Source organism: Lynx canadensis, chromosome C1 (assembly GCF_007474595.2).
Source record: "Lynx canadensis isolate LIC74 chromosome C1, mLynCan4.pri.v2, whole genome shotgun sequence".
In the NCBI taxonomy this organism is placed as follows: domain Eukaryota; kingdom Metazoa; phylum Chordata; class Mammalia; order Carnivora; family Felidae; genus Lynx; species Lynx canadensis.
The window spans coordinates 101,952,464-101,968,182 of record NC_044310.1 but is presented as its reverse complement, the minus strand read 5'-3'; positions in this window follow the sequence as shown (position 1 = coordinate 101,968,182).

The window sequence follows — 15,719 nt, the reverse complement described above, 5'->3', positions numbered from 1 at the left end:
CTCTTCCTTTAACATGGTCCTGTTTGCTTCTTGCCTCTCATGCTTCTAGTTCTTTCCCGGGTGACTACCTGGGGACTTGAGAGTGACCATATATACTCTGCAATGCAGGGACTTTGTCCCATAGTGAACAAACCTCACTCAGCAACTAAGGAAGTGACTTATCGTCAAGGAAGGAAGGGGATAATGAGCCAGCTGCAAATGAGCATCTCTTGACTCCAACTGATAACTTGGGTAAAGAACCATTAGGTTCTTTTGTGTAGTTTGGCTTATCAGTCGGAAGACTGCTCTGCCTATAGCATATCAAGCTCAATTAGAACTCTTGCAGTGAAATAGGTTTCAGTGAGGTGAACTGATGGTTTCTTAATGTAGTTCAATTTGGTATGGTGTTAGCAATCGGTACAACTGTTGTTGGGGGGGGGGGCGCAAATCTCCCACTATGTACCCTGCTAAGCCTCTTCTGTGTCTACCCCGAGCACCTAACCTCTCTCTCTACTGTTTCACCTCATGAAGTGTGACCTTAGCCCAATCCCTAACCACCTCTGTTTCAGTTTCCTGGAGCAAAATCATCCCACAACACAGTTGCTGATCAATAAGGTCATATGTGAGGGGACTTGTAAAGAGTAGACTGCTTACAAGGTATTTTCATGCTGGTTAATCCCAGTTGGAAAAGTCAAACAGAATCCACTGAGTTCTCTAAATCTCCATCAGGGGGCACCCGTTCATTCCATATTCTCTATGCAGCTCCATGGCAAGAAAAGGGAGGGTACTGCTTCCTGTCCTCAGCCTAGATGTTGGGACATGGCTATATGTGTGATTATGACCAGAAAGATCCCTTTTCTTTACACTCTTCGCAAATAATACCCTACATAATTTATTAGTTTCGAAGTCCATTTTTATGGGAAAATATGGTCAGCGCTGCAGAAAAACAAGCTGCAGAAAAACCAAGATGAAAAATAGTATGCATATATATCAACTACATCAGAGTGTGGCAATGGGGGTACAAGATGCTTTGGCGGGCGGCAAAAGTAATTGACAGATGTGGGAACGGTTCTTTAAAGTCTATCTTGTTCTGGATGTTTTACAGATATTATGTCACTTAATCCTCCATAAGGGGCTAGTAAACTATGACCCACAAGTCAAATTTGGTTGGCTGACTGTTTTTGTACGTAAAATCTTATTGGATCACGGCCACAATCATTTGTTTACGTATTGCTATGTGTCTTCACTGTATGAGAGCAGTGACCATATGGCGTTGATTGTCTAAACTATTCACAATCTGGCTCATAACAGAAAGGGTTTGCCGACTGCTGCACTACAATCACGTGCCACGGGAATTACTTGCATTTTGCTGATGAATAAATGGAAACTCAGAAAAATTAAGTAACTAGCCAAAGTCATACTGCTAGTGAATGGCACAGCTAGACTTTGACTCAGAGGCACCTTTCTTTCCAAATCCCTGGCTCTTTCTGCCCTAAGTGTACAACAGCCTCCAGTTTATCAAGTGCCACATAGGCTTGGTGTTTTATCATGGGGAATCTTATGTATTACAATGAGATCAAACTGCTTTGCATTGTTTTCAAGAATCTGTACAATCTAATTTCAGCTTGCCTCTCCCGCCTCACTCCTGTTCCTACCCTGCTGAGCGGAGCCAGACCGGAACTGGTGCTTTCCCTGCTCCCAAACACGCCTTTCGCTTCCTCACTCCATGCCCCCGTTTTTTTGATGCCACTGACCCCAGGTAAATACCCTCCCTCTCTCTTCAGATCCGGCCTCCAGAAATTCTGCCCTGAGCGCCCATCCAGACGTGATCTCTCCCTCCTCCATCCTGGAGAGTGGTTCTCCTTCCTGTTGATCTAGCATTTATCATAGGTGGCCTTGGATGATCTTTTAGATATGAACATCTTATCTTCACAGGAGTTTGTAAACTTCCTGAGCATGAGGACTGTGCATACCCCCTCCCCTCACCTTCCCCCCTCCACACTCTGGTGGACTGTCATCTACGTGAAAACCGTGTAATGGCAGGTCCATTTGACGGATGAGCATTCTTGCATGGAAACAAACTGCTCACCCTTCCACAACTCAGCACGCAACTGAAAGCACAATACTGGCATCTGGAAACAGGATGTAAAATGTGATCAAATGAAGAAAACTGGGGGAAAGAGTGCAAAGAAATAAGCATCTTTCCCTTATTTTTCAAATCTAGGACTGCATTATTAGATTTCCCTTCAGGTGCCTTTCCTAGGACGGCACAGTCATTAGCAGCCCGAGATCTGGAGTCAGACCTGGGTTTGAGATCTGACTCTTTTACTTACCAGCTCTGTGACCTTGGGCAAATTACTGAGCCTCTCTGAGCATCAGTGTCCTCACATTTACAATAGAAAAAGTAGTCACGCCTAATCGGTTTGTTGGGGGGAGTAAATGAGGAGATACATTTAGAGCCCTTAGCACCGTCTCTGGCACACAGGAAGCTCCTTTTTTTTTTTTAATGTTTATTCATTTTTTTTTTTTTTTGAGACAGAGACAGAGCATGAGCAGGGGAGAGGCAGAGAGAGAGGGAGACACAGAATCTGAAGCAGGCTCCAGGCTCTGAGTTGTCAGCATAGAACCCGACACGGGGCTCGAACCCACGAATCGTGAGATCATGACCTGAGCCGAAGTTGGACGCTTAACCAACTGAGCCACCTGGGCGCCCCAAGGAAGCTCTTAATAATCACCACCCATCGTTTCTCCAAAGCTCTGTCCCTAGGTGGGTATCAGATGTAAACATTTAGGACCGACTGGCCCCTGTCCGCCTAGCCTACTTCTATGCATTAACCATCCTTCCTGACCGGGTCATCCAACACCACCACAAAGTAGCCACCGTGATCGGAGGGGTTACCAAGAAAGCAGATGATGAAGACCCTGCCCACAGCACCTGTCTTTTGACAGAGACACCGGAAGCAGAAAAACATATATGTCACCTCAGCCCTTCTCTCCAAACACCATTTACAGCAGAGGCGAGGTCAAACTGGAGACAGAGTTGAGAAATAGTCATGTGTCCTAGTCTGCTAGTGTAATGCCTCAGGGTCTCCTGGGCGGGAGACTGTCTTTGGTAACAATCTGTTTCTTCCTCTGCCCCCTCCAAGAGAATCGGTCACTCATTTTTGCTCCATTGGTACCTTGGGGCTGCAGGTTAGTCCTGCCCACCTATTCCTTTCTTCCTTACACTTCCTCTGCTGTTTATCAGTCCAGAACATACTGAGTTTTCAGATTTAAACAATGACTGTACTGTAGGATGCAAAAATGCAGTTGATGTAAGCAATATACAGATGGAGAAGCTACTGGCATTAACCATGGGCATTTAATCCAGCCCGATCCACCAACTCTGGCTTCAGAGCTCCTGTGTCTTTCCCTCTCTACTTGGTCAATTTTTCTTTTCTTTTTTTTTTAAGTTTATTTATGCATTTTGAGAGAGAGCATGCAAGTGGGGGAAGGGCAGAGAGAGAGAGGGAGAGGGAGAGAATCCCAAGCAGGCTCCGCACACTCAGCGCAGAGCCCGACATGGGACTCGAACCCATGAATGGTGAGATCGTGACCTGAGTCGAAGTCGGATGCTCAACCGACTGAGCCACCCAGGTGCCCCAGTCAGACAATTTTTCAATATGGTCCTTGGATACATCTGGTGTTTTGTGGTGACTGTGAGATTTTACCCCTGGCTTCTAGTTAAAACTGCATTCTATATGTAGCTGTCTGAATTCTTAGAATAGTTATTCCCTGGTTTCCATGCCTTCAAAAACCCTTCACATGATCTTGAACTGGAGCCTCCAGCCTGGGACAAACCCTTGTTCTGATCTTCCAGCATCTTTACATGGAGTCAACCCAAATATCCCAATAGATGTATCTAAGGACGCAGTCCCGATTAACCGTCCACCTCCCGCCTGGTGCTGGATTCCACTCACCCTCTAAAAAAAAAAAAAAAGTCTTGACATAAGATGTAATAACTCTCCATAACTCCTCTGTTTATTTTTAATGGGTACGCAGGTTGACTGGTTCCTTTTTCAGCTGACCTTTTAAAGCTGTTAAACTGGTTTGTTTATATTCAGCAGCCAAAGCAAATGACCATGAGTAAAACCTCACAGGGGAAAAAAAAATGTGCAGTATTTTATCTTTAGAGTTACAGATCATGTTCCAGTCAGGAGAGCATGTGGGTACAATCAAAGCACCTAAGATACAGCCATCCTGGGACAGAATTCCCATTTCATGGGCTGGTGTGGGTAATCTCTATAAATGATTGTAAGTGTTAATGATTAAAGCAACGATTAAAGAGTCCATTGGTAATGGATTAAGTGCCTCTGGGAGCAGCCAGAAGAAACAGAAGTCTGTACGAGAATCCTGGAGTAGTAGAGGGAAACAAAGTTGGCAAAGTAAGAGAGAGAGTGTGGATTAAGTCCTGGACCAGACGAGACTGGCTGAGAGTAATCAGGAAGCGAACCCAGGAACTAAGTGCAGCCGGACTACTAACTATAGGACCAGGGAACGTCTACTTTGGGAAGCAAGACCAGGAAGAGGCTTAGTGGAGTTTGGAGGAGAGCTCACAAGGCCAGGGGCAGGCTCAGCCTTAGCTCCACTCTGAGAGAATCTGAACTCTGCACCTGCTCCAGGCCATGACAGTGTGGCTGCTGAGTACTTCCTCTGAGTTGATAGAAGAGAAAGGGGGGGGGTTGCACCCCTACAGGAGGTTCTGAACCTACTCTGTGCACAGTGAAGCAAGGGCATTCAGTGGGAGAGGTAGATGAAGATAAACGTGAGACAAGATTCCTGCCCCCAAGCTCTGAGTCTAGTTGGGGAGACAGAACCAACAATTTGCACAAAACATCTCATGAACCAGGGTAAACAGTATAAAATAGAATGCAGTCCATCAATAGATGAATGGATAAGAAGATGTGGTGTATGCATACGGATGGAATGTTACTCGGCCATAACAAGAATGAGGTCTTGCCATTTACAATAACGTGCAACACGGATGGAGATAGAGGGGATTATGCTAAGCAAAAGAGGTCAGTAAGAGAAAGAAAAATACCATATGATTTCATCTTTATGTGGAATCTAAAAAACGAAACAAATCAGGGGCATCTGGGTGGCTCAGTCGGTTAAGCATCTGAGTTGGCTCAGGTCATGACCTCACAGTTCGTGAGTTCGAGCCCCACATTAGGCCTGTGCTGACAGCTAAGAGCCTGGAGCCTGCTTCAGATTCTGTGTCTCCCTCTCTCTCTGCCTCTCCCCTGCTCACGCTCTCTCTCTCTCTCTCTCAAAAATAAATAAACATTAAAAGAAAGAAAAAACACGAAACAAACAAAAAACCAAACAAACTCTAAAATACAGAGAACAAACTGGTTGTTGCCAGAGGGGAAGTGGGTGGGGGGATGGGTGAAAAAGGTGAAGAGAATTAAGAAGTATGAACTTTGAGTTCTAAAATAAACAGGTAGCGGGGGATAAAAAGTCCAGCACAAGGAATATAGTCAATAATTTGTGATAACGTATGGTGACAGGTGGTGACTACATTTGTCACGGTGAGCATCAAGCAATGTACAGAACTGTTGCATCAACATGTTGTGCACCTGAAACTAATACAACATTTTATGTTGGTTATACTTCAGTCTTAAAAAATCGGAATAAAATAGAGTTCGAATGTTCTGTGGTGCAATCTACCAGGACTCTAGGCGTTCGGGGTGGGAAATAAGATAGTGGAAGGAGCAAAAAATTTGGAGTGAAAAACAGACTGTAGGGTAAAAGAACTGAGCCTCAGTCAACAAATTGAGGCCTGGAGGGCAGATAGATGTGGCCCAGGGATCATTCGGCTTCCCTTCAAACTCATATTCTTTAATAAGGACTGCTGGTGATGATCAGTTCCATTAAGAAAAATCAAATCCCAGGGCTCCTGGGTGGCTCAGTCGGTTAAGCATCCGACTCTTGATTTCATGATCATCAGGTCATTATCTCATGGTTCGTGAGTTCGAGCACCACGTTAGGCTCTGCACCGGCAGTTCAGAGTCTACTTGGGATTCTCTTTCTCTCCGTCTCTCTCTGCCCCTCCCCGCTTGTTCGCTCTCTCTCAAAATAAACTTTTTAAAAAAATTTAAAAAAAAGAAAAATCAAATCTCTCTTTATGATCAAAGAAAGGGATTTATTTTATGTGCTATCGCAGAGTATTTTACTTATTTGGAATTATCTTTTGTTCGACAGTTTTTCCAGCACCCGTAACTGGAAAGCATTAGTCATTCACACTCACAAAGGCAGAGATAACTTACTTGGAGATAGCTGCAAATCTTGTTCAAGATATGTTTCCTAAGAAAATATTTTTCTTAAATCACTGGGAGAGTAGCAAGACCACTCATGGTATGTGAAAAGTGGCTTTTAATATTTAATCTAAATACCTTGTTGTTCTAATTCCTTAATAGCAATGTACTCACACTTCTCTTGTATAATGAGTATATTTTTTACGTGTCCTTTCTGTTGTTTACTTATTGGCCTCAATACCCATAAAACGGCACATTGCTACAATCTGTCCTCTCTTCAGTTTTCATTTCCCACTACATGCGTCCATGGGAACATGAAGGTATTAAAAATTATATTTGAAAAGATCTCTTATTCTCTGTGCTTTGTCTTACACTGGTTTCAGAATTCGGCTGCCAGCTTCAGGTCTTCTTGGGATTGGGACCAGACTCCAATTACACCAAGAAACGTGCATGTATATATCACAGAAAAATCTCAACTAAGCTAAATCCACAGACCTAGGAGTCTGTGTTTTTTTTATTTTTATCCAAGGACACTTACTTCTTGAGTGAGAATAGAAACAATTTACATTTCCTCACTTGTGTTGAGAGTGTTGGTGGAAATCTGATGTAAATGGCAATGAATCTCTGATGAATTCCTGGGGCGTTTCAGTGGCTCCATGGATTGTGGCCTGGGGCAGCTGACCCTCCTCTCCTGGTCCTTATTTTGTCACCACGCTCATGTCATGGAAACTCCAAAGCTCAGTTTCCTCACCTGCATGGAGATAGTATCTATAGCGTCTACCTCATAGGGTCACTTGAAGCTTGGATGAGGTAATGAATGTGAAAACATTTTTGTACGTTGGACAATGTTGGCTTTTTCTAGGCTGTTATCTCGTGAGAGGGGGAGAATGCTAGATTGCTCAAGAAATACTCCAGGAGAATCCAGACCCACAGTACTTCTTGGCTTGTCTAACACTCCTCTTGAACCCATGGTTCAGAATACATAAGTGACTGGAATACTATTGGAAAGAGCAATGTCCTGGAAGGGTGTGAGTCTAGGTCACATCCCCAGTACCGCACTGCAGGGAGTTGTATGAATGTGGGCAAATCGCTTACCCTCTTTAGTTTCCTCATCTGTGAGATGAGATGTTTGGACCAAAAAGACTTCGTATATTCTACAAATATGGAAAACCATGGTTTCAGGCTTCTAAGATACTCAAGATTTGCTGAAATGTACATAGTGCAAGCTCATGGACACGTTTTCTTCACTGAGGTGTCCTCTGGTGTCATATAGTAGGCCTGAAATAATAGTAGGTGCTCAATAAATACATGTTGAATTTAAGAATGACAGTTCAATTGTAGTAGTAACTGATTTGTAGGGTTTGTTTTATAGTTATTTTAATGCAATTCTATTTCTTTCAACAAAGATAAATGGTTAAATATGTAACTTCATGTAGTTAATAAGAAATACTTTCCTGGGGCGCCTGGCTGGCTCAGTCAGTTAAGCATCTGGCGCTGGCTGAGGTCATGATCTCATGGCTAGTGAGATCCCCGTGTCAGGCTCTGGGCTGACAGCTCCGAACCTAGAGCCTGCTTCCGATTCTCTGTCTCCCTCTCTCTCTGCCCCTCCCCTGCTCGTGCTCTGTCTCTGTCTCTCTCAAAAAATAAATAAACATTAAAAAAAAAAGAAATACTTTTCTAAGACATTAAATGAATCCACAAATCCCAAAAATGATTCCAATTTTGGCTTGGAAAAAAAGTCATCATGTCTTGAAAGGGATATAATATTTAAACTCAGGAGTGTCTGGAACCATTGCCTTGTCTATGTGCGTTCTTCTACCACTAAATGCTGAAATCAAAAATGGCTGACTTAACGTTTATTCCTCCCCACCCCCACCTTCATTCCCTCATCCTGGCCTCTTTTGGCCTTCCAGGATATTCTGCAATGGGTGCCAAGTTCTTTCTGGGCTCTGCATCTTTGTGCTTAGGATATCTTTGACCCAGAATCACATCCCTCCTTTCCTCTGTCACCTGGCTAACTCCTACTGCTCCCTGTCAAGCTCGGCTTGAAGCTTTTCCAGAAAATGGTTCCTGACCCCTACAACTGGATTAGGTGAACATTTCTCTAATGCAGTGTGTCTGTATCATGTCATTTTTCACACTAGATTGTCATTAGGCTGTTAAAGTGAATGGGATAAGTCACAGACACAGGAGCTGTGCTGCTGGGGCTCTAAGCCCAGTAGCAGGGTGAGATGGGGGTTGTCCAGATAATTAAATGATTGATGGATTCCTATATGGAAGAACAAGGCTTGTCACACAGTGTCATATAATGCTTGCTGATTCTAGTGTTAAATATTATTATCTGTTTGGTCAGCTCAAGCCCATAAACTTCAGAGTAGGAACCATATTTTGTTTACTGTGGTATCCTAGCACTAGTAATGCTCTGTCAATATTTGTTGAATAAATGGATTTTTCTTTTCTGTTTCATTAAAGCCGTATTGGGGGACCCTCTTGCTTGATCACAGATGTTAGACCTAGTAATGAAGCCACAAGGATCAAAGAGAAAAGGTGATGTGTGGGTGGGGGGGTACTTGTCAAGTGGACTGAAGGTTTAATGCAATCATATTCAGAATAGGGAAAAGTTTTACTAACACTTTTGTAAAAGCTGTAACTGGTGGTAAATTACAGGAAAATGAGATGGCGACGGAAGTGATCACTGATGTTGAGTGTAGACATGAAAAAATAAAGCGGTTTAACCCCACATCTTTGTTTTTTTTTTAATTATTATTATTATTTTTTAATGTTTTATTTATTTTTGAGACAGAGAGAGACAAAGCATGAGCAGGGGAGGGTCAGAGAGAGAGGGAGACATAGAATCCGGAGCAGGCTCCAGGCTCTGAGCTGTCAGCACAGAGCCCGTCGCGGGGCTCGAACTCACGAACCGCGAGATCATGACCTGAGCCGAAGTCAGACGCTTAACCAACTGAGCCACCCAGGCGCCCCCTACCCCCGTCCCCCCCACATTTTCATTCAACCTATAAGGACTGAGCCATTTTCTTTTCAGTGTCTACCCTTTCAGATGTTCTCTTTTATCCAGTCTGTCTCATCCCCCCAGTGCTGTGTCCTGTCCACACTCTTTCATGTAGCTCATACTGTCATTCAGGACCCGGGCCCACAACTAATTAATTTTCTGGCCTGTGTCACTCTGCGGGACCCTCCTGGACCCCGCCCCCCCCACCCCCTTCCCCCCTCTCCTCTCCCCCCCTCCCTAATTTTTCTGGAGTACAGAAGTGACCGAAATCTATACCTCGGTTTATGTTAACCTAATTTTTCCTGTGACTCACAACTTATTTTCCTCCTCTCCCCACCCTTGAGGGGTAAGAGCTTCCAGGCTATTTGGAGCCCAGCAAGGAAACAAAGTCTTGTGCTCGTGCTAGGGGAAACGCTTGTAGGAGGCAGACCATTTTAGAGCTAGCCCTCAGCCAAGTTAATCCCCACAAAAGCATCCCCCTTCTCCTCCCTCTACTTCCTTTAATCCTTTAAACACTCTCACTTTTCCCATCCCCAAATTCTCCTCCAGGAAATAAGACAGTCTTCAACACTTGAATACTTTACTCTTTAATGAGATATTCATTTTTACACATTATACTTTAATAGAAAGTTTACTAAAAAAGAAAAAGTATCTAAGAGAAGTTGCCCACAAGTGAACATTAAATGCTCCTCACAGATGCTTAAAACATATTTCTTTATTGGATGCATTCACCAAGCACCTTTTGAGCTCTTGCTGTAAAAGCTGAGTGCTGTGCTAGTCTCTTGGGACAAAACTGTGAATCAGACAGACACAGACTCTGTACTCACAGAGTTTCCACTCTAGCTGTAGGAGAGAAACAAAACACAGAACAATGTTTATTAAAGTGGTTCAAACATGAAGGAAAACAAAGGACTGAGAGAAAGAAGCGGAGTCCACTGTAGATGGAAGGCTCTGAGAAGGTCTCCACAAGGAGGTGGCAGTTAGGTTTAGTGTGGGAAGTATCCATCCACAAAGAGATTGGGACTGAAGGTGGAAAGCTGGTTCCGAGAAGAGAAGGGAGATCGGCCCTGATGAGGGAATACAAGTTTTTAAACTTGACAAGAAGCAGCAAAAGGCCACCCGCAAACAAAACAAAAATCTAAGAACAAAAAACTAAGCTGCATGTGACCTATTAGTAAATAAACCAGGTCCCACAAGAAGTGTAAGAGTTGAAAATCTTTTTTTTTTTCAGTTAATTGATTTTTCAGCAAAAGTACCAATACAAAGATGAGAACATGGCTGATCTTGCCCAAGTCAGGCATTGATGGATCCTTAACGTTCCAGGTCATTTCAACCCTAGGAGGTGGTTAGTTTCCCACACTCAGTCCTAACCAGCCTGGATGATGGAATCAGAGAGGCGGCTGGGGCAACTACAGGCACCTCCTGAGAAAAAGAACACACATCACTGACGTGCTGTCCAGGTGAGTACATTCTTGTCTGCTGCTCACCTCCCTCTTTCTTGAAAAACACCAGCATCCACACTGTAAAGCATTCAAAATCTCCGCGTTTAGTTACAACTATGTCTGTTGAAGAGGTAGACGTCCAATTCAATTAGATAAATAAACAAACACAGGGATGGTTGGGGCTATTTAATCGTTCATACGACTGACAAGTGGGATAGGTTAGGAATGGCTGGATTTAAGAATTCAGATAAACTTCTTTTACTTTCTCTGTCTTTCCCTCCACTCTGCTCTTTTCTCTGTTTTGATGCCACATTCAGGCTATAGCTTCCAGCCTCCAACAGTTTCAGATTTATGTGGTCTTTTCAATTAGCGGCTCCAATGGAGAAAGAGGGCTTCTTCTACCTTAGCTTCAGGCTCAGTTGCCCATCCTGAACCCATCACTGGTCTATGAGATGTGGGAGCACTGCTGGGCCCGCTGGGTTACAGACCTACCCACCCCCCCAGCCCCCGCCCCCACCCCCACCGGGAGCCGCATGACAAAGAGGTAGAGGTGGGGAAGGTGAAAGGCTCTTCCAGGCAAGACTAAAGTTGAGGGAGGGACAGCTTCTCAGAAGTCAAATGAGGGCATTGTTATAAGTGGAAATGCAAGCTGAGCCATCAAAAAATAATAGCCATGCCTTGGCTTCTCTTCTTCCATACACATGATTTTTAAAATGTCCCCACCTAATAGCATGTAATTGTTATGCACACGCATGAAAATGTACTCGCCCACACTCCAGAGGGAGAGAACTTGACTTTAGGTCTGGCTCCTGGTCCCTGACCTTTAAGTGATTTCTATTCTTTCTCATAGCTCATGGTGAAACTACAAATTTGATGATTCCCCACACAGTCGCTGTAAAGTGGCAGAAGGAAAAACAGGCTAACTTCTACCGGAAAACAAAGGCAAGGGGAAAATAATAAGCAGGGAGATTGTCCTACAGGATGCATTCAATTCTGCTAATTAGAAGTAGCAAGGATTACCTGCCAGGAAAGGAATGGAGTTCTTGAAACAACGTAGCTATCGCCACTTTAACTCTCCCAGAAAGATTCTCATGATTTTCATCCATGACCACAACTGTGATCGCAACTGAGGACGGTTTCCCTTCTCAGGACTGAACCGCTTTGGCCACCGACTTGCTGGTGTCCCTCAGCAGTGTGGAGCTCATCTACACTCTGAACCCTGGCCTGGAGCTGTCTGTCTTTTAAGGAAACACCTTAGGGTTGATTCACTTTCCAGGCCAACTTGACCTCTGCCTAGGGGCGATTGGAAACAATTAACTGGGATTGAAGACAACTGACAGGTTGGCCTCTCGATACAAGGCCCTATCCTAGCGGTGAGCTCTTTTAATGGGGGTGACCTGCTTTAGAGCTGTCATTCAGCTGTAATTATTAATAGCACCCCTCACCACATTCCAAACTGTCCCATTTTGGATGATAAATTATACAGTCACTCTACTTAAAATGAGGTTAAGCCTTTTCTTCCTCAGGCAGGGAGGGAACAGCAGGAAGAGTTTGATGCGGACCCTGTACAGTCTTTTTACCATGATCTGAGTTTTTTGCCCTCCTGCCTTTGCTGTTACCCTGGAAAGGGCAGAGAATTTCATGTTTCCAACCTGGCATGGCTCGATATAGCTGACTCTTGACCATTTGGGTTTGCCGGCTAGAGTCAGAAAGAACGTCTTTACCCAGGCTCTAATTTCTTCCTCCCTGCTTCCACTGAGGCCAGTTTCAACACTAGCATATCTGGTTCTTCAGAATATTTATAAACACTGCAAACATTCTAAAATGCTGTCATTTGTCAATCAAGACCTCTACAAGCCCACCCTTGAAATGCTGAGGGCTGGAGACCTTTGCATTCAGCGTTTTGGCTACCGTATCACAAGGATTTCCAATTCCCCAGCCTGGTACCGAGGGTCCTTTCACGTCTCACCCTTCCTCAATTTAGCCAGGTGCACATTTAACGATCTGCACTGCAACACTCCGCACTCAATGGTATAGACCTCTCTTGGCTGCAAGAGATAGAACTTCACTCAAAATAGCTTAAGCCCAAAAGGGAATGTTTTGGCTCATCTAACAAAAAGAAAATCTAGGGTTATCTTGGCTTCAGGCATGATCAAACAGTATCACAAGGATTTGCTTGTGCATGCGTTCTCTCTGTCTCTGTCTCTGTCTCTGTCTCTCTCGAACACCACCCCTCCCTCTTTCTCAGCTCTGCATCCTCTAGTAGCTTATCCTCTATACAGCAATGGAGCAGATTAGCTGGTAGATGTTGATTATGTACCCATCACTGGAGTGCAGGAGGAGATGGGCTCTGCCCTTCTCTAAACCATAAGGATTAAGATGAAAAGGGGAGGGGCGCCTGGGTGGCGCAGTCGGTTAAGCGTCCGACTTCAGCCAGGTCACGATCTCGCGGTCCGTGAGTTCGAGCCCCGCGTCGGGCTCTGGGCTGATGGCTTGGAGCCTGTTTCCGATTCTGTGTCTCCCTCTCTCTCTGCCCCTCCCCCGTTCATGCTCTGTCTCTCTCTGTCCCAAAAATAAATAAACGTTGAAAAAAAAATTAAAAAAAAAAAAAAGAAGGCGGGGGGTGGATAGGGAATGGATGCTTGTGAGGGTAAGAAAACAACAGATGTCCACCTTATACTTGAAAGCTTAAAACGTGTACGCAAATGTCTCCTGGTTCAATTCCCCCTTTGAAAGGTGAGGCTGAGAATAGTTAACTATTCTATCTTAAAGTGAAGGGTGGGGGGAAGGCAAGGGTAAAATATTTGCTTAATTAAAAAATTAAATCCACACACTTAAAAGTTTAGACTTTTCTGAAGTTGCTGCATGCCTTTGGAACCCGTTGTGGAGTCGGAAAACTTGACATCCAGCCTGTAGCAGTGGGGAGCCCTGGTTTCCCTCCCCTCACTCCCTATTACCTCCCCAGAGGACTAGAAGGGCGGGGGAGGATGCATGACGAGGGAGAAAGGAATGTCATTTCTGCCTGGTCTCAGACTTTGCTGATCTTAGCTGGGAATGTGCAATTTATTAATTTCCATCTCAACATCTTCAGCAATGATATGTAACAGGAATTAGTTAATTCAGCAAGTATTTGTTGAATGCCTGATCTCTTATCCTTTCTCCCTCCTGTCTTCACCCTCTGCCTTCTCTCCTAGTCCTTTCCCATCAGCATTTAAACATCCCCAAGGAGCTCTCATCTTAAAAACTAAACAAAGCCCACAAACAGAAACTGCCTTCCCCTTAGACCCTTCTCCCTTCTCAGCTACCACTTCTTTATAACCAGATTTCACACACTGAGAGTCCCTAGGTACTATTTGCATTTCCTGGCCTCTCTTGTTCCCTCCTCTGGCCACTGCTGTCCCACTCCTGATCTTGCTGGAACAAGAGAGTTTATGGAAAGAGCACCACTCTCTGAGAACAAAACCTCGGTGTTATGGCTTTGTCATAGCACTAGAATACTAGATGGTAATTGTCTGTGTGATGTCAACTGGAGTATGAACTTCCCGAGAGTTAAGACAGAGTTTGCAGTTAGTCAATATCTTACGGCTGAATGTTAACATACGTCTATTGTAGGTATGGTGACTAGCATGCAGGGAGCATTACACAGATCTCTTTTGAAGCAACTAATTAACCTGGGTTGGCAACAAAAGAGAAGGGCAGGTTTGATATGGGATGGAGAGGAGCGAAATTTTAGGGATCTTGAGCTAACTTAGAAATGTAGGAGGAGAATGAGGAGAGTGTGCTATATTAGAAGGAAGGCAGAAAATAGCTTCACCGAGGGCGTAGCAGCAACGTTAAATGCCACAGGGAAGTTTCATCTTTTCAAGTTGAACACTATGAGGGGTCGCTGGATTTGCCAAATGATGATCAATTATCTGTTTTTCCCCTTGGTGGTAGTGGAGGGGGCAATTTCAGGGGGATGTTACCAGATTGCAAACCTTTAGGAAGCTGTAATTTGTAGGGTCTGGCAAATGCGAGGATTGCAGTGAATGCAGCAGGAACCTTGGGGAGGTAGGTGATCCTATCTGCACACTTGTCACAATTTCTACACCTGAAATGGATTCAGCCCATCTTATCCCTGTGGTCAAGTGTTCCGAGAGAAAGAGAACGACAGCAGAAAAGAAAAGCGAATGCACTTTTCTTAAAAGTACACGGAGACCCCGGTGCAGTTGTTGTAATTCGTGTGCATTTGAAATGTGAAAGGCCAAGCGGATACACAGGGTGATTATGACCTTCTGATTACCTTTCAAACACACTTCAGAGCATGCCAGAACTCTTCCTTTCCTAGCTCGGTTCATCCCATGCTTCTCACTCCCCTGAAGAGAGAACACAACTTTTCATCATTTAGTCTCCAAGTGGCCCTTCCTTGATTTTTCCCACGAGGTCCCGGATATACAGTTCCAGAACTGGACAGGACTTTATGGAGGATGTTGTAGACTCTGAATAGGCTGCAAGTGGAGTTCTCCGTCCCGAAGCCCCCTCCACAGACGGCCATAGTGGGCACTGCGTCTGTTTGTAGGACCCAGGATACTGACTCCTAAAGGTGAACGGGTAGAAATTCCAGCAACACACGGGGTTTTTACTTGTCTTGGGGCTAATTCACATAATTTGTTTTCAATCGCTTAACTTAATTACTTTTCTTGAAAAGATGCCCGGGACAACGCCAACGTCGGAGGGAGCAAAGTCACAGGGTCAGGATCTGGAAACAATCAGCTCTCACGGTCCGAGGGATGAAGCGCCAAGATTTTAAGGAACCTGCATTCCTGGTGAGCAGTCAAGTTCTTTTAATCCGCTCCCAGCAGGATTCCAGCGGTTTAAAAGACACAAGGAAAAGGAAAAAGAAAATCTGTTGCAAACACAAGTCAACCCGCAGCGAACCCACCCGAAACTTCCTCGTCTCCGAAGAAAAGGCCGCTCCCGCCGCAGAGCGCTCCCGCGTGTACCGCAACGGCT